Here is a 15,828-nt window from a genome sequence, read left to right on the forward strand (position 1 = left end):
AAAGCCATCCTGTTATTTCCCCAGCAGAAGCATTGCTTCTAAGGTGATGTTACATTGTTTAGAAGTTAATCTAAAGATATCATAAAGATTTTGTTGAAATACAATGTTGTTCTTGAGTTTTTTAGACACCAGCTTAATTAGACATAAGATGCTCATGGTTTACATATGTTATTTACCTGTAGTATTTACTTCTTGGAATCTTATATTTACCTGCAAGAAGGTTAACTAAGTTCTTATTTAACAGAGTATATTTGCTTATGTGAATGGAACAACATGATAATGGCACTATATATTGTTTTTCAGTTTCACTCCTTATTCACCATGTCATGCCAATAAAACCAACCAGCTGGGACGCTAAATCCCGACACTCATGCCGTTTGAAATGGAATTTTGCTGCCTCTCTGGTTGATATTACAACACGTCAGTGAGGGCAGCAATCTCTTAACTGGCCGTAGTATACCTGACCCCAACACTAACCCCAACAGTGCATTCCACATACCCACCAAACTCTGGGTAAAAAGACACTCACCTCTGACATCTTCCTGCATCCTGCCCTCCAAACACCTTGAAATTATGCCCTATCATGTTAGCCAGTTGGGAAAAAAATCTCTGGCTGTCCACTTTATCAATGCCCGTTATGATCTTTTACACCTCCATCGCTGCCTGTCATCCTTCTTCACTCCAAAGAGAAAAGCCCTAGTTCACTAACCTTTCCTCATAAGACATGCTTCATGACATATGCCGGTGATATGAAGTCTGATTCTGATTCTGATGCTCTCTAATCCAGAATGCATTCTGGTAAATCTGTACACTCTCTTTAAAGCTTCTTGGAATGAGGTGACTGGAAATGAGCACAATATTCCAGTCATTTGCATTGAAAGATGGTAGATAATAGAAAGATAAAAAAATGCCAGACAACCAAATAAGCAAATTCAAAAAAGTGTTAATAATTGTTCTTAAATGTCTGTGGGTTTCACTCACAAATTTTTCAGTCAACCATGAGGATTTTGAGTGGGAGTACAACGAGAGGTCATGGGTTAAGGCTGAAAGAATCATCAGGAGAAACTTCTTCACTCAGAGGTTTCTGAGAGTGTGGAATGAGGTGTCAGCACAAGGGTTGCATGTGAGCTCAATTTCATTTGGATGGCAGAGGTATGGAGGGCTGTGTTTTGGGCAGGTTGATGGGACTAGGCAGCTTAAATGTTTTGGCACAGACTGGATGGGCTGACAGGCCTGTTTCTATGCTGTAGTTTTCTATGACTCTAACCTTTCAAGTCAAGACCTTTCATTGGGTCCAGAAAGATTGTGGGGAGATAGTCAGTATGAAGAGATGGATGAAGGGATAGAGTAAGAACTGGCAGATGATAGACGAATCCAGGTGAGATGTGCTGATTGACAGATGGGAGAAAGAAAGGTGGAAATAGTGACAGAGACTGGGAGGTGATAGGTGGATCCAGGTGAGAAGGGAGTGATTGAAAGGTGGATGATGGAAGACTGGAAACAGTGATAGAGACTGGGAGGGTTTATAAGTGGAGACAACAGATGTGTTACTAAACATTCTTGCTGTGAATTCAGTTTTACCCTAGGTGCTTCCACTTCCTTCCATGTATCTACACATTTGTAAGATGTGTAGGTTAGTTAGATAATTGGCCACTGCAACTTGCCCCCAGTGTGTACAAGACTAGCATAATTTGGCTGGGGGTTAACAGGGTCATGGGGAGAATAGGCTCAAGGGAAAATTAGCGGGGAAATGGAACTGCTCTGTGAGCCAATATTAAATGAGTTAAAATAACTTCCCTCTGTTATAAAGAAAATAGCAAACAGGTTGTCAAATGGGCTGTAGGCAAAGATTTCCTTTAATCAAGCAAAATATATCTGCATCTTAGATGGAAGCTTACACAGATAGAATGAGATAAATGTAAATTTATCGTGACTATTGTCCTTGAACAATGAGTGCATCCAACCTTTCTGTGTCGAGTCTTTCTGGTTCTCTGGAAGACGTCAGACAATCTCCAATGTGCAATTTCATTGCTTAATCAAGCAAGTTGCTATGATTACATTCTCAAAACACAAGGGAAATAATTCAAGGGTTTCTCTTTGGAGTGGGGGCATTATTAGCTGAACTAAAACGCAGATGTAATTGGCTGCACACGGGTAGAGCTCCCCCTCCTTCAAAACAGCAGATAAAGAGACAGAAGTATTGTAAGTGGCTGAGGAGATGTTCACTGAATAACTTGATTGATTGTGACAGTGATGATATTATCCTCAAGTGGCTCCATCTGACTCTGACCCTGTCAGAACGCATTAATGTTCTCTTCAAGGGAGACCTGAAACAGAACATGAATTGAAAGATTTTTTATTTGATGTCATTTGGGGATGCGGAAACCAGACAATAATTTGGTGCTTTGGAACCCTGTCTGTAGATCCTGCAATGAGGGAAGCTGAGGGTATACTCACCTTGTTTTGCAATGCAAAATTGCAAACGCAAACAAAAAACTTAGAGCTTATTAGGTATGACAGCACAGAAACAGGCCTTTTGGCCCATCCTGTAATGAGATCTTTCAGTCTCTGTGTTGGGCTCCTAAGTTTTCTAGTTACTTGTTGTCATAATGAGTCATTAATCCTTGGTGCTTTCTGTTCAACCTTATTAAAAAAATTATTAACAAATTTCATGACCCTGATAAACCTGATTCTGAAGATGATTTTGACTGTCATAGGCTTTCTGCATTATTTGAAATGGACTGGCATTTTGCATTATTTGAAGTAAACTCCCGATTAGCACTTATCATGGGGTCCTTGTTTTTAAGAATGATTTGTCACATTGTTTTGCTCAGTGGAGCCACCGATGTCCTGTTAGATTCCTATGTATAAACTCTAGTTTCCGTCTCTGCATGGGAGTCTGTTGTTCATCCATACCTGGGTTCACTCCTTGCCGGCGCTCACCATGACCCATCGAGTCTGAACCAGCATGATCTTCTGCTTAGTATCATCTACCTGCACTTGGATCATAGGCCTCACAAACACTCTCTTCCATGTACTCATACAAATTTCCCTTGAATGTTACAATTGAACTCACGTCAACCACTTCTGCTGCCAGTTCGTTCCACACTCTCACCACCCTCTGAGTGAAGAAGTTCCCCCTCAGGTTCCCCTTAAACGTTTCACCTTTCTCTCTTAACTCATGACTGCTAGCTCTAGTCTTATCCAGCCTGAGGGAGGAATGACTGCATACATTCATCCTATCTATATCTCTCAATATTTTGTATATCTCAATGAGAACTCTCCTAATTCTCCTGCATTTTAGAGAATGATCTCCTAACATATGAGTGGGAGGGGGTGGGAATGTTGGAGGTAGTTTCTTTTCACAGTGAGTGGAGAGGTGGTGATAGAAGCAGATACATAAGGTGCATTTAGCACTCTTAGATAGGGACATGGATGATAAGAAGAATGGAGAGTATGTTATAAGGAAGGGTTAGACTGAACTTAGCATAAATTAAAAAATCAGCACAACATCATAGACCAGAGGACCTGTTCTGTGCTGTAACATTCTATGCTCTATACTCAACCTTTATCTGTAACACATCTCCTCAAGTCCTGGCAACACTGCTGTAAGTTTTCTCTGTACTCTTTCAAACTTATTGATATCTTCCCTTTAGGTAGGTAGTCAGAACTGCACACAGTACCCCAAACTTGGCCTCAATAATGTCTTGTACATGTTCAACATAGCATCCCAACCCCTGTACAAAATGCCCTCATTTATGAAGGCCAACATGCCAAAAGCTCTCTTTATGACCATATATCTATCTATGATGCCACAACTTATCGTTGTATTTTGTCCAGTTGTTTTTCCTTAAAAGGTAGGCAGTGCAGTGATGCAGCTGGTTGAATTCTTGCTCCAATGCTATCAGCATGGAGTTTGCACCTTCTGCATGTGACAGTGTACTTTTCTCCCGAGAGCTTCCCCTTTCCTTCCACATTCCAGAGACAGACAGATGGTTTGGCAGGTTAATTAGCAGCTATAACCTGTCCCGCGTATCAGGGTGACGGCTGATAGCTAAGGAGAGTTCATAGAAAAATGGGAAGAATAAAAAAATGTGGGATTAGTGCAGGATTAGTGTGAATCCATGCCCTCTTCTCACTAGCACTAACATGCAGGAGGTGCAGGAGACTTACCACCCATGCCACCAGGTTCAGTAGTTATTACCCTAGAACCATCAGGCTGTTGATCAACTCAACTCTGAACTGATTCCAGAAGCTGCACACTCACTTTCAAGGACTCTTTACAATTCATCTTCTCAGTACTAGTTTTTACTTACACAGAATGGCTTCTTTTGCACATTGGTTGTTTATCAGCCTTTGCATGTTATATATTGTTGTTTTGTATAAATTCTATTGTAATTCTTTTTTTCTTGTAATTCCTGCAAGAAAATGAATCACAAGGTAGTTAGTATATGACAGTTTGTATATACTTTGATAATAAATTTACTTGGTAATGTTGATCATGATTGAAGGTTGCTTTGCCAGGCTTGAGTCTGAGCTATATAACTTTACAGTCTATGACAATATGAAATGTGTTAAACAGTGCACTCAACAAATCACAGAAACCAGCCTTCCTTCTATGGACTCTTTCTCCACTTCTAGCTGCTTCAGTAGAGCAGCCAACATAATAAAAGACCTCACCACCCCCAACATTCTCTCTTCTCCACTCTATGATTTGGTGTGGCGGGGTTGAGACATGTTATCTACCAGAGGAGGTATAAGACATTCAGGTCACTCTTGGGCAAGGTGCAGCACCTGCTTAACCCCCCGATCAGGGTCATGTGAAGCCATGGGAGCAGGTTGTGGATGGTCATATGTGCAGCTGGTGCAGATCACAAGTCCTGGTTATGCAACCACTGACACCAGGCAGACAATCTCTGAAGAGTATTGTTAATGGCTGGGTTCACCTGTCTTGTAAGGGCACTGTCCGGAAGAAGGTAAAGGCAAGCAAGAGGAAATCTGTAGGTGCTGAAGATCCGAGCAACACATACAAAATGCTGGAGGAACTCAGCAGGCCAGGCAGCATCTATGGAAAAGAATATAGCCGACATTTTGGGTTAATGGCAAACCACTTCTGTAGAAATATTTGCCAGGAACAATCACAGTCATAGACAGTGATCGCCCAAGTCATATGACATAGCACATGATATTGATGACGGCTCTCCCATTGGGAAAAAGATTCAAAAACTGAAAGCACGTACCACCTATCTCAAGGACAGTTTCTATCCCACTGTTATAAGACAATCCCCTAAAATGAAAAGATGGGCTCATGAGGTTGCTTTGGCAAGTAAGGTGAAAATAAATCCGAAGGGCTTCTACAGTTATATTAATTGCAAATAGATAGTGAGGGATAAAATTGGTCCCTTAGAGAATCAGAGTGGTCAGCTATGTGTGGAGCCGAAAGAGATGGGGGAGATTTTGAACAATTTCTTTTCTTTGGTATTCACTAAAGAGAAGGATATTGAATTGTGTCAGATAAGGGAGACACGTAGGGAAGTTATGGAAACTATGATGATTAAAGAGGAGGAAGTACTGGCACTTTTAAGGAATATAAAAGCGGATAAATCTCCAGATCCTGACAGGATATTCCCTAGGACCTTGAGGGAAGTTAGTGTAGAAATAGCAGGGGCTCTGACAGAAATATTTCAAATGTCATTAGAAACGGGGATGGTGCCGGAGGATTGGCGTATTGCTCATGTGGTTCCATTGTTTAAAAAGGGTTCTAAGAGTAAACCTAGCAATTATAGGCCTGTCAGTTTGACGTCAGTGGTGGGTAAATTAATGGAAAGTATTCTTAGAGATGGTATATACAATTATCTGGATAAACAGGGTCTGATTAGGAACAGTCAGCATGGATTGGTGCGTGGAAGGTCATGTTTGACAAATCTTATTGAATTTTTTGAAGAGGTTACAAGGAACTTTGATGAGGATAAAACAGTGGATGTTGTCTATATGGACTTCAGCAAGGCCTTTGACAAGGATCCGCATGGAAGGTTAGTTAGGAAGGTTCAATCGTTAGGCATTAATATTGAAGTACTAAAATGGATTCAACAGTGGCTGGATGGGAGATGCCAGAGAATAGTGGTGGATAACTGTTTGTCAGGTTGGAGGCCGGTGACTAGTGGTGTGCCTCAGGGATCTGTACTGGGTCCAATGTTGTTTGTCATATACATTATTGATCTGGATGATGGGGTGGTAAATTGGATTAGTAAGTAGGCAGATGATAGTAAGGTAGGTGGTGTTGTGGATAATGAAGTAGGTTTTCAAACTTGCAGAGAGATTTAGGCCAGTTAGAAGAGTGGGCTGAACGATGGCAGATGGAGTTTAATGCTGATAAATGTGAGGTTCTACATTTTGGTAGGAATAATCCAAATAGGACATACATGGTAAATGGTAGGGCATTGAAGAATGCAGTAGAACAGAGTGATCTAGGAATAATGGTGCAGAGTCCCCTGGAGGTGGAATCTCATGTGGATAGGGTGGTGAAGAAAGCTTTTGGTATGCTGACCTTTATAAATCAGAGCATTGAGTATAGGAGTTGGGATGTAATGTTAACATTGTACAAGACATTGGTAAGGCCAAATTTGGAGGATTGTGTACAGTTCTGTTCACCGAATTATAGGAAAGATATCAACAAAATAAAGAGAGTACAGAGAAGATTTACTAGAATGTTTCCTGGGTTTCAGCACCTAAGTCACAAGGAAAGGCTGAACAAGTTAGGTCTTTATTCTTTGGAGCGTGGAAGGCTGAGGGGGGACTTGATAGAGGTATTTAAAATAATGAGGAGATAGATCAAGTTGATGTGTTTATCATACCCCAGTAGCGTCGGTGTTTACTAATAATCAAAGATCTCCCTTTTTTTGTTTATTTTGGGGCACTAGACAAGGCTGTCCTCTTAGCCCACTATTATTTGATATTGCTTTAGAACCTTTGGCAATTGCTATCAGAGAATCACAGGATATTCTTGGTATTAATCATGGGACAGATACTCATAAGTTATCTTTGTATGCAGATGATTTATTATTATTTATTTCCAAGCCTGAGAAATCCATTCCTGTAGTTTTATCATTGTTGGCTCAATTTAGTGACTTTTCTGGGTATAAATTAAATCTTAATAAGAGTGAATTGTTTCCTTTAAATAGACAGGTCCCAATTAATGGAAACTTACCCTTTAAATTAGTTAATGACTCTTTTATTTACTTAGGGATTAAAATCACAAAAAACCATAAAGACTTATTTAAGATTAATTTTTTACCCTTAATTGATCAGATTACATGTTTGTTTACTAAGTGGTCACCATTATCTTTATCTTTGATAGGTTGGATTAACACTATTAAGATGGTTATTTTACCCAAGTTCTTATATATTTTTCAAGCAGTACTAATTTTTATTCCGAAATCTTTTTTTACCAATGTTGATTTAAAAATTTCCTCATATATATGGCAGAATAAAAATCCCAGGTTAGGTAAAATATACTTACAGAAGGCAAAGAAGGAAGATGGATTAGCATTGCCTAATTTTAGATTTTATTATTAGGCAGTTAATATCAGATATTTGATATGTTGGTTAAAAGATTGGGATAGATTTTTTGCCCTCATTAGGTGAGCCTGGAAATTAAATCGGTACCAGGTTTTGCACTGGGTTCTATTTTGGGGACTTCTCTCCCTTTTGCTCTTTCTAAATTGCCAAAACGAATTGACTATCCGATAGTTAAACATACTTTACGTATATGGTTTGAATTTCAGAAATTTTTTGGGTTGACTCAGTTTGTTTTAAATATTCCTATTGTATCCAATTGTTTTTTCCACCCTTCAATTATAGACCAAGCTTATTTGGCTTGGAAGACTAAAGGATTACTAGGAATTTCTGATTTATTTTTGGATAATTGTTTTATGTCTTTTGAGCAATTATCTAATAAATATAATTTGCCTAGATCTCATTTTTTTAGATATTTACAGATCAGGAATTTTTTAAATACTGTACTTCCTACTTTTCCAAACTTTGTGTCTTCAGGCATTTTGGAGAATTTGTTTGAATTAAACCTCTTTCAGAAAGGGCTTATATCAAAACTTTATAATATAATTATGAAGATACGTTCACAGCCCCTTTCTAAGACAAAAAATGATTGGGAAAGAGAGCTTAACATTATTCCTATTGAGAATTGGGATAAAATTCTTCAATTAGTTAATCATCATCTATATCATCTATATGTGCCAAACATTCACTAATACAGTTTAAGGTCGTGCATAGGGCTCATATGTCCAAGGATAAATTGGCTCATTTTAATTCCTATATAAATCCTATTTGTGATAGATGTCAATCTGAAATAGCGTCTTTAACTCATATGTTCTGGTCGTGTCCGCTTTTGAAAAAATATTGAAAAGATATTTTTGATATTATCTCTGTGGTATTGAACATTGACTTACAACCCCATACTATTACTGCAATTTTTGGTTTACCAATGATGGACTCACTTCATTTATCTTCTTCTGCTTGTCGAATGATTGCATTTCTTACACTAATGGCTAGAAGATCTATTTTGTTGAATTGGAAGGAAATTAATCCTCCTACTATATTTCGTTGGTTTTCACAAACTATGTTATGTTTAATTTTAGAAAAAATTAGAAGTGGTGTATTTGACACTTCTATTAAATTTGAAAAGATATGGAGACCATTTATTCAATATTTTCATATGATGTAATAGGACCCTGTTCCAAGCCTATTTGATTTTCCAGTTTTGATTTCATATATGTCAAGAGGCTCGGAGTTGATGACACTGATGATTTTGTATTTTTGTGAGATATTATAAACAGCCCTTTTTTCTTTTTTTTTGTTTTTTTTCTCTTCTATTAGTTATTAGATTTTTAGATTAGTTTTTTTTGCATAATGATTTTTTTCTTTTTTCCTTTTTCTTTTTTCTTTTTATTCTATATTATGATACGCCTAGGTTTGCCTTGTCTATTTGTATATTGTATCATTTATGATGTGGGAATACTCATTTATACTGTAATCATTGTTCTTGTAATCTTTTATAGTTAGTTGAAATATGTACGTTTGTAATCCCATTATCTATGTACCAAGTTTATTTTGTTGTTATTAATAATGATAATAAAAAGATGGAAAAAGATCAAGTTGATGTGGATATTTCCATTGAGAGTAGGGGAGATTCAAACAAGAGTACATGATTTGAGAGTTAAGGGGCAAAAGTTTAAGGGTAGCACGAGGGAATTTCTTTACTCAGAGAGTTGTAGCTGTGAGGAATGAGCTTCCAGTAGTAGTGGTAGAAGCAGGTTCAGTATTGTCATTTAAAGTAAAATTGGATAGGTATATGGACAGGAAAGGAATGGAGGGTTATGGGCTGAGTGCGGGCCACTGGGACTAGGTGAGTGCAAGTGTCAGCACAGACCTGAAGGGCCAAGCTGCCCTGTTTCCGTGCTGTAATTGTCATATGGTTATATGTTATAAGTCATGCTGCCCAGCACCCCACTGATTTAATCTAGCTTAATTGCAGGACATTGGTGCCAGTGATGCGCTGGGCAATTTTGACTAACTGTTGTAGAGTCTTCCTGTCTGCCTCAGTGGATATACATTGAAGCATACAGATAATTGCGTCAGTTGCATTAAATACCAGTAAACCTAAGGATGATAGAGCAGTGGTGATGGAGACCATGATGAGGTGTGTTAGTGAGTGGGGGTGATGAACAGTCTTACTGTTTTCGGAAAGTAACTGTTTTTGAGTCTGGATATCCTAATGTGGATGCTATGTAGCCTACATTGTTGTGTAATATCCAATTTGAACCACTCAAACATTGTTACTCACAATTGGTCTATGTTATTGTCTCAGCTGCCTGAAAATGATGTCAGAAAATTCAGATGATACATCTTTAATAATGTATAACTACTTCCCCAGGAGCTGATATCCAGAAATACACCAGATCTGGGTCTATCTGTTTCATTCTCAAGGTCAAAGCCAGGTAAATACAGGTGGTATTTTTTCACAGAGTACCAGCAGATTTACAATTATTATATTTTTATGCATTCCAGAAAGGATGTCTTCCAACATTCAGCAGAGGTTAAAGTCCTTGGTATGTAATAAGTAACCATTAGCAACATCCAGACCAGATAGCCAGTGATGGGGACACTGGTTCATGTTCTGTGTGTTATTTGTTTACTTTTTTTATATTGTTTACATAATTTGTTTTTTTTTTTGCTCATTGGATCTTTACCACACTTTGATGTGTGGGGTTTTCCATAGATTAGTTCATAAGATTTAGGAGCAGAATTAGGCCATTTGGCCCATTGAGTCTGCTCTGCCGTTCCATCATGGCTGATTTATCTTCACTCTCAACCCCATTCTTCTGCCTTCTCTCCGTAAGCTCTGACACCCTGATTATGTTGTATCTCTTTGCTTTGTGGCAGCTTGCAAGATGATGAATCTTGTTTGTACATGGTATACATCAAGTCAAGTCAAGTCAAATTTAGTCAAGTGCTGTACAAACCATAACAAGTAGCTCGAATCACAAATACAAGAAACACAGATATAAACAACAAGGCACTCAGCTTATAGGCACAAAATAAACAACACATAAGCCTAGGCACAAGCCAAAAATCAGCCACATCAGGAAGATTCAAAGTACAGACTTTGATAATAAACTTGAATTGAACATTGAACTTTAAAAACAAAAGACCTTGCTTGAATTGTCAAAGTCATCTGCTGTTTTGTGAATATTTGATATCATCTTCAGTTTTTGCTAAAGCTCTTCTGATAATTGTAGTTTCCCACTTCCTGATTTTGTTCTAATCAGCAGCTCCCATCGTTCCACTGTTAGCAACGTATTAGATAGGCCCAGAAAACAAAATATTGCCCAGAAACCCACAGCTGGTTTTTCCTGTCACCTGCCAGCTTATGCTCCTTAGTCTCTCTCCACTTTCTTATTCAGGCTTCTTCCCCTTCCTTTCCAGTTCTAATGAAGGGTCTCAGCCTGAAACATTGACTGTATTCTCTCCTTAGATACTGCCTGACCTGCTAAGTTCCTTCAGCATTTTGAGTGCATTATTCTAGATTTCCAGCATCTGCAGAATCTCTCATGTTTATGAACAAAATCTTGAAAGAACTTAATGGGTAGTTAACAACTTCAGTTACGAAACTTTATTTGTTGTCAGATATTTGACCTCAAAATGCTAATTATGCTGGAGGCAGCTCACAAATTTCACCATGCTTCTGGTGCCAACATGGCATGCTAACCATTTGCTCACTTTAACCCGTATGCCCCTGGAATGTGGGAAGAAACTGGAGCACCCAGAGAAAACTCGTGTGGTTATGGTGAGAACATACAAATGCATACAAATACAGACAGCGGCAGGAATCAAACACCATTCAGTGTCTACTGACACTGTAAAGCGATTGTGTTACCCCTTCTCTGGACTCAGGTCCTGGTAACATCCTTGTAGTTATTTATCATGAGCCATGGGGTTTTAAGTTCAAACCCTACCCAATACTTTTCTTATAAATTTTCAAAGTAAATTTATTATTAACATACATATGTGTCACTATATACAATCCTGAGATTCATCTTCTTACGGGCATTCACAGTAAATACAAGAAAGGCAAGAGAATTAATGGAAGACCACACACAACAGGATAGACATACAACCTATGTGCAAAAGAAAGCAAACTGTGCAAGTACAATAAGAAAGAAAAAAAAGAAATATAATAACATCAACAATAATAATAATAATATTGCCCCAATAGCAATATGTAAAACTATATCATCCCAGAGTCACTACACAAGTGCACTAAACAATTAGGCCCACACAGCTATCTTTATAACAACCTCTAGAAAGCCACACCAGCAGAATACCTGGTCAAGTCCGTACTGCTGGTTTTACCAGCCTGAGTTAAGAAAAGGTAAGAATTATAAAAATAATAATAAATAAGCAATAAATATGGAGAACATGAGATGAAGAGACCTTGAAAGTGAGTCCATAGGTTCTGGGAACAGTTTAGTGATGAGGTGAGTGAAGTTGACTGAAGTTATCCCATCTGGCTCTGATGGCTGAGGGGCAATAACTGTTCTTGGACCTGGTGGAGTGAGTCCTGAGTGTCCTGTACCTTCTTTCTAATGGCAGCAGTGAGATGAGAGCATGGTTATAAAGCAACAGATTATGATAATTCAAAGGTTATTGATTAGGGCTCTTTTTTAAAATGTGTCACATCTAGTAAAGTATTCTGGGAAAATTCCTCAGAATATCTCCTTTCATTTATGACTGACAACGAGAAAGCTTTCAGTCACCAGCTACTTGAAGTTTTATCGACACAGTTATGAACATAAATGTGAGTCTGGGAATAATACTCCGATGTAGAACATCTGTTTTCTATCCCAGTAGAGACTAATGGTCAATTGAAATATCTTTTGAGAAATAGTACACCTCTGAAAAATGACATGCATCAACCATTTCTAATGGCCCTAGCTATCTCACTCTCCGGCAATAAACTGCTAAACTCACAATATGAGATTAAATTACTCAAATCTAAACCTGCAGTCTCCTTGGTGACCAAAAGGAAATAGCTGAGAGCAGAACTTTCTTGCATTGATTTCTGTTCTTGTTTCCTGAGTAGATTTCCCTTCAGTTTTGCAGGAATGATTTAGCTGAAATCTATTTTCCTCAGACTCCTTGAGGATGCAACTGATAATTTTTCGTCATTTCTTTCTTTTTGTGCAGGCTGAAGTACCTGGGTTAACCAGCATGGGAAATTTAGAGTTACTGGATCATGAGGTCACTTGGGACAGAATACGAATCAGAATCCAGTTTATTATCACTAAAATGTTTTGTGAATTTTTAAAGACAAGTGTTTCTGCAGCTGCTGGAAATTGAGAGTAGCCCATACAAAATGTTAGAGGAACTCAAAGTTCAATGATGAAGAGATGCCATTGCCCAGATGGTGGAGATCTTTCAACATAGATATAATCTGTTTGAGATAGCACCTTCTGTAGATAACACTGATGGCAGGGAAGGACGTGCCTTTGATGTTCAATACCCTTGGCAATTTCTAACATTCTCGAGTACTTGAGTTGTCCTACTAGACCAGTCAGGATAGTAATAGCAACATTTTCTGTGTGTTATTTTTTATTTAGAGATGGAGCTCAGTAACAGACCCTTATGACCCAATAAGTCTGCACCCCCCCCATTACACCTATGTTTCCAAATACCTACCCATACATTCCCCAAGGGGCATGAGCCTCAGGACACACCACCAGCTTCAAGAACAGTTATTACCCCTCAGCCATCAGGCTCTTGACCAAAGGGGTTAACTTCACTCAACTTCATTTGCTCCATCATTTGAAATGTTCCCATAACCTATGGACACATTTTCAAGGACTCTTCATCTCACTTACTCAATATGTATTACTTATTAATTATTAATATTATTATAATTTCTTTCTTTTCGTTTTGCACTGTTTGTTAGCTTTTGCATACTGATTTAATGCCTAAGTTGGTTCAGTCTTTCATTGATTCTGTTATGCCTATAATTCTAGTACGGATTTAGTGATTATGCTCATAAGATAACGACTCTCTGAATTGTATATTGTGACATAGATGTACTTTGATAATAAACTTTCTTTCAACTTTTGAACTTTGGATGTGGAGGAAATGGAAGCACTTGGAGAAAGCACATTCTGTCAAGGGGAGCATAAACAGTTTTCTTACTAACAGTGGCAGAGTTGAAGGCATATTGTTAGAAAGATCAGAAAGAGTGAGATTAATTAGTGACTTTCAAGGAGTCAATTGTAAATGGTGGGCTGAAGGGTCTTTTATGCTATAGGATTCTATTATTCTATATGAATTTTCTTTGTGAAGACAAGGTTGTTTGTAACCTTGAGTTGCAGGTTAACAGTGAAATAGTTAACAAAAACTGAGGGTGAGCTTGTTCACTGAGAGGGTGGTGAGAGTGTGGAATGAGCTGCCAGTAGGAGTGGTGGATGCAAGATTGACGTCAACGTTTTAAAGACATTTTATATAGGTACCTGGATGGGAGTGGTATGGAGGGCTATGGCCCCTGTGCAGTAGGTGGAGTAATGGTTCAGTGTGGACTAGACGGACCAAATGGGATCTTTCTGTGCAATAAAGTTCTATGACTACAACTGGTGGCTGTGGCATATATGGAGATGCAAGAACTGAAACCTGGAGCAAAAAATACCCATACCTGGTGTGGTGAACTACATATACCTGTCTGGACATGCCCCCCCCCCCCCGTTGACTGCTCCTGTGGCTCCTCCCACAGACCCCTGTGTAAAGGTGATTGGAGGCACAGACCCTTCCTCAGTCTCCAGGATGTCATGTGATGGTCACTTGCTGCTTGTGCTTTCTTCCAGCTAATAAAAGCCTACCTTAACCCACGTCTCAGAGTTATTGATGGTGCATCACCTGGTCAGCTGTTAACTTGTTGAGAAAGGAATCCTCAATTTTCCCCCTGTTGTTCAGCTTGTTGATCCACTTCTGAAACCTGGAGCCTTGACAAAACCCAAGCTGGGTATCACTGAGCAGGTTAATGTTAAATAAATGCTTCCTGATAGCTCTGTCCTTGCCACCTTCCCTTCCTCTGCTGATGGCTGAGAATAGACCAAGTGGTAATTAAGCAGATTGGATTAACCTTGTTTTCTCTCTGAACAGGACATTGCTGGGCACTCTTCCAAATGGTTGGGTAGACGCCAGTGTTGTTCACATACTTCAGCAGTCTGGGAGCGCATGTCTGCAGAATTATGGAAGAATTTTGGCCTCCATAAACTTGATTAAATCTGGTGCCAGATTTATGGCAATGGACTCAATCAACTAACTAGCATCCCTCCTACACATTCTGTTCTACACTTAGTGGCCACTTTATTATATTATTTACCTCCTGTGGCTAATAAAGTAGCCAGTGAGTGACTGTTCATGGTCTTTTGCAACTGTAGCCCATCCACTTCAAGTTTCAATGTGTTGTGATACTCTTCTGCACAGCACTGTTGTAACATGTGGTCATTTGGTTTACTGTCACCTTCCTGTCAGCTTAAAACAGTCGAGCAATTCTCCTCTGACCTCTCTCATTAACAAGGCATTTTTGCCCACAGAACTGCTGCTCACTGTTTTTTCTTTTGTTTCTTGCATCATTCTCAGTAAATTTCACAAACTGTTGTGCATGAAAATCCCAGGAGATCAGCAATTTCTTAGATATTCAAATCACCGTCTGGCACCAACAATCGTTCCACGGTCAAAGTCACTTAGATCATATTTGTTCCCCATTCTATTTGGTTTGAACAGCAATTGAACTTCTTGACCATGCCTGCATACTTTTATGCATTCAGTTGCTGCCACATGATTGGCTGATTTGATATTTGCATTAACGAGCAGGTGTACATGTGTCAATAATAAAGTGGCCACTGAGTGTAATTTCCTATAGTGTTCGAAGTGAGCATATTAATGCTGAATGTATTTGCACAACTCTTTAAGCCTGAGAATGTTGTAGAGTGGAATCAAATTGTTTTAAATGGGTTTAATAAATTAGAGGATAGACCACTACCATATTATAATTAAGAGCATGGCCACGCCTCAGCTCTATAGGTTTCTGAGAGTCTTATTGCTGGTGCACCATCTAGACTGATTTATCCAATTATAAGTATGAATATTCAGGTAGTAAAATAGGAAGTCTATCATGAGTAAAGCCCTCCCTAAAATTGAGTACATCTACAAGGAGCATTTCACAAGAACACAGCTTCCTCATCAAGGACTGGACTCCAACATTCCAAGCCA

The 15,828-nt window shown here is 38.7% G+C and overlaps 1 long non-coding RNA gene across 1 annotated transcript; it reads right to left on the bottom strand.

Moving 5' to 3' along the window:
* Nucleotides 1–1,841: 1,841 nt before the first annotated feature.
* On the bottom strand, nucleotides 1,842–14,652 carry LOC132397700 (uncharacterized). The gene is made up of 3 exons (XR_009513416.1): nucleotides 14,467–14,652; nucleotides 4,317–4,418; nucleotides 1,842–2,327 (listed from the first exon to the last, which is right to left on the bottom strand). It is a non-coding gene; the product is annotated as an uncharacterized LOC132397700 (long non-coding RNA).
* Between the last annotated feature and the right edge of the window lie 1,176 nt (nucleotides 14,653–15,828).

Source organism: Hypanus sabinus, chromosome 8, assembly GCF_030144855.1.
Source record: "Hypanus sabinus isolate sHypSab1 chromosome 8, sHypSab1.hap1, whole genome shotgun sequence".
Classification (NCBI taxonomy): Eukaryota; Metazoa; Chordata; class Chondrichthyes; order Myliobatiformes; family Dasyatidae; genus Hypanus; species Hypanus sabinus.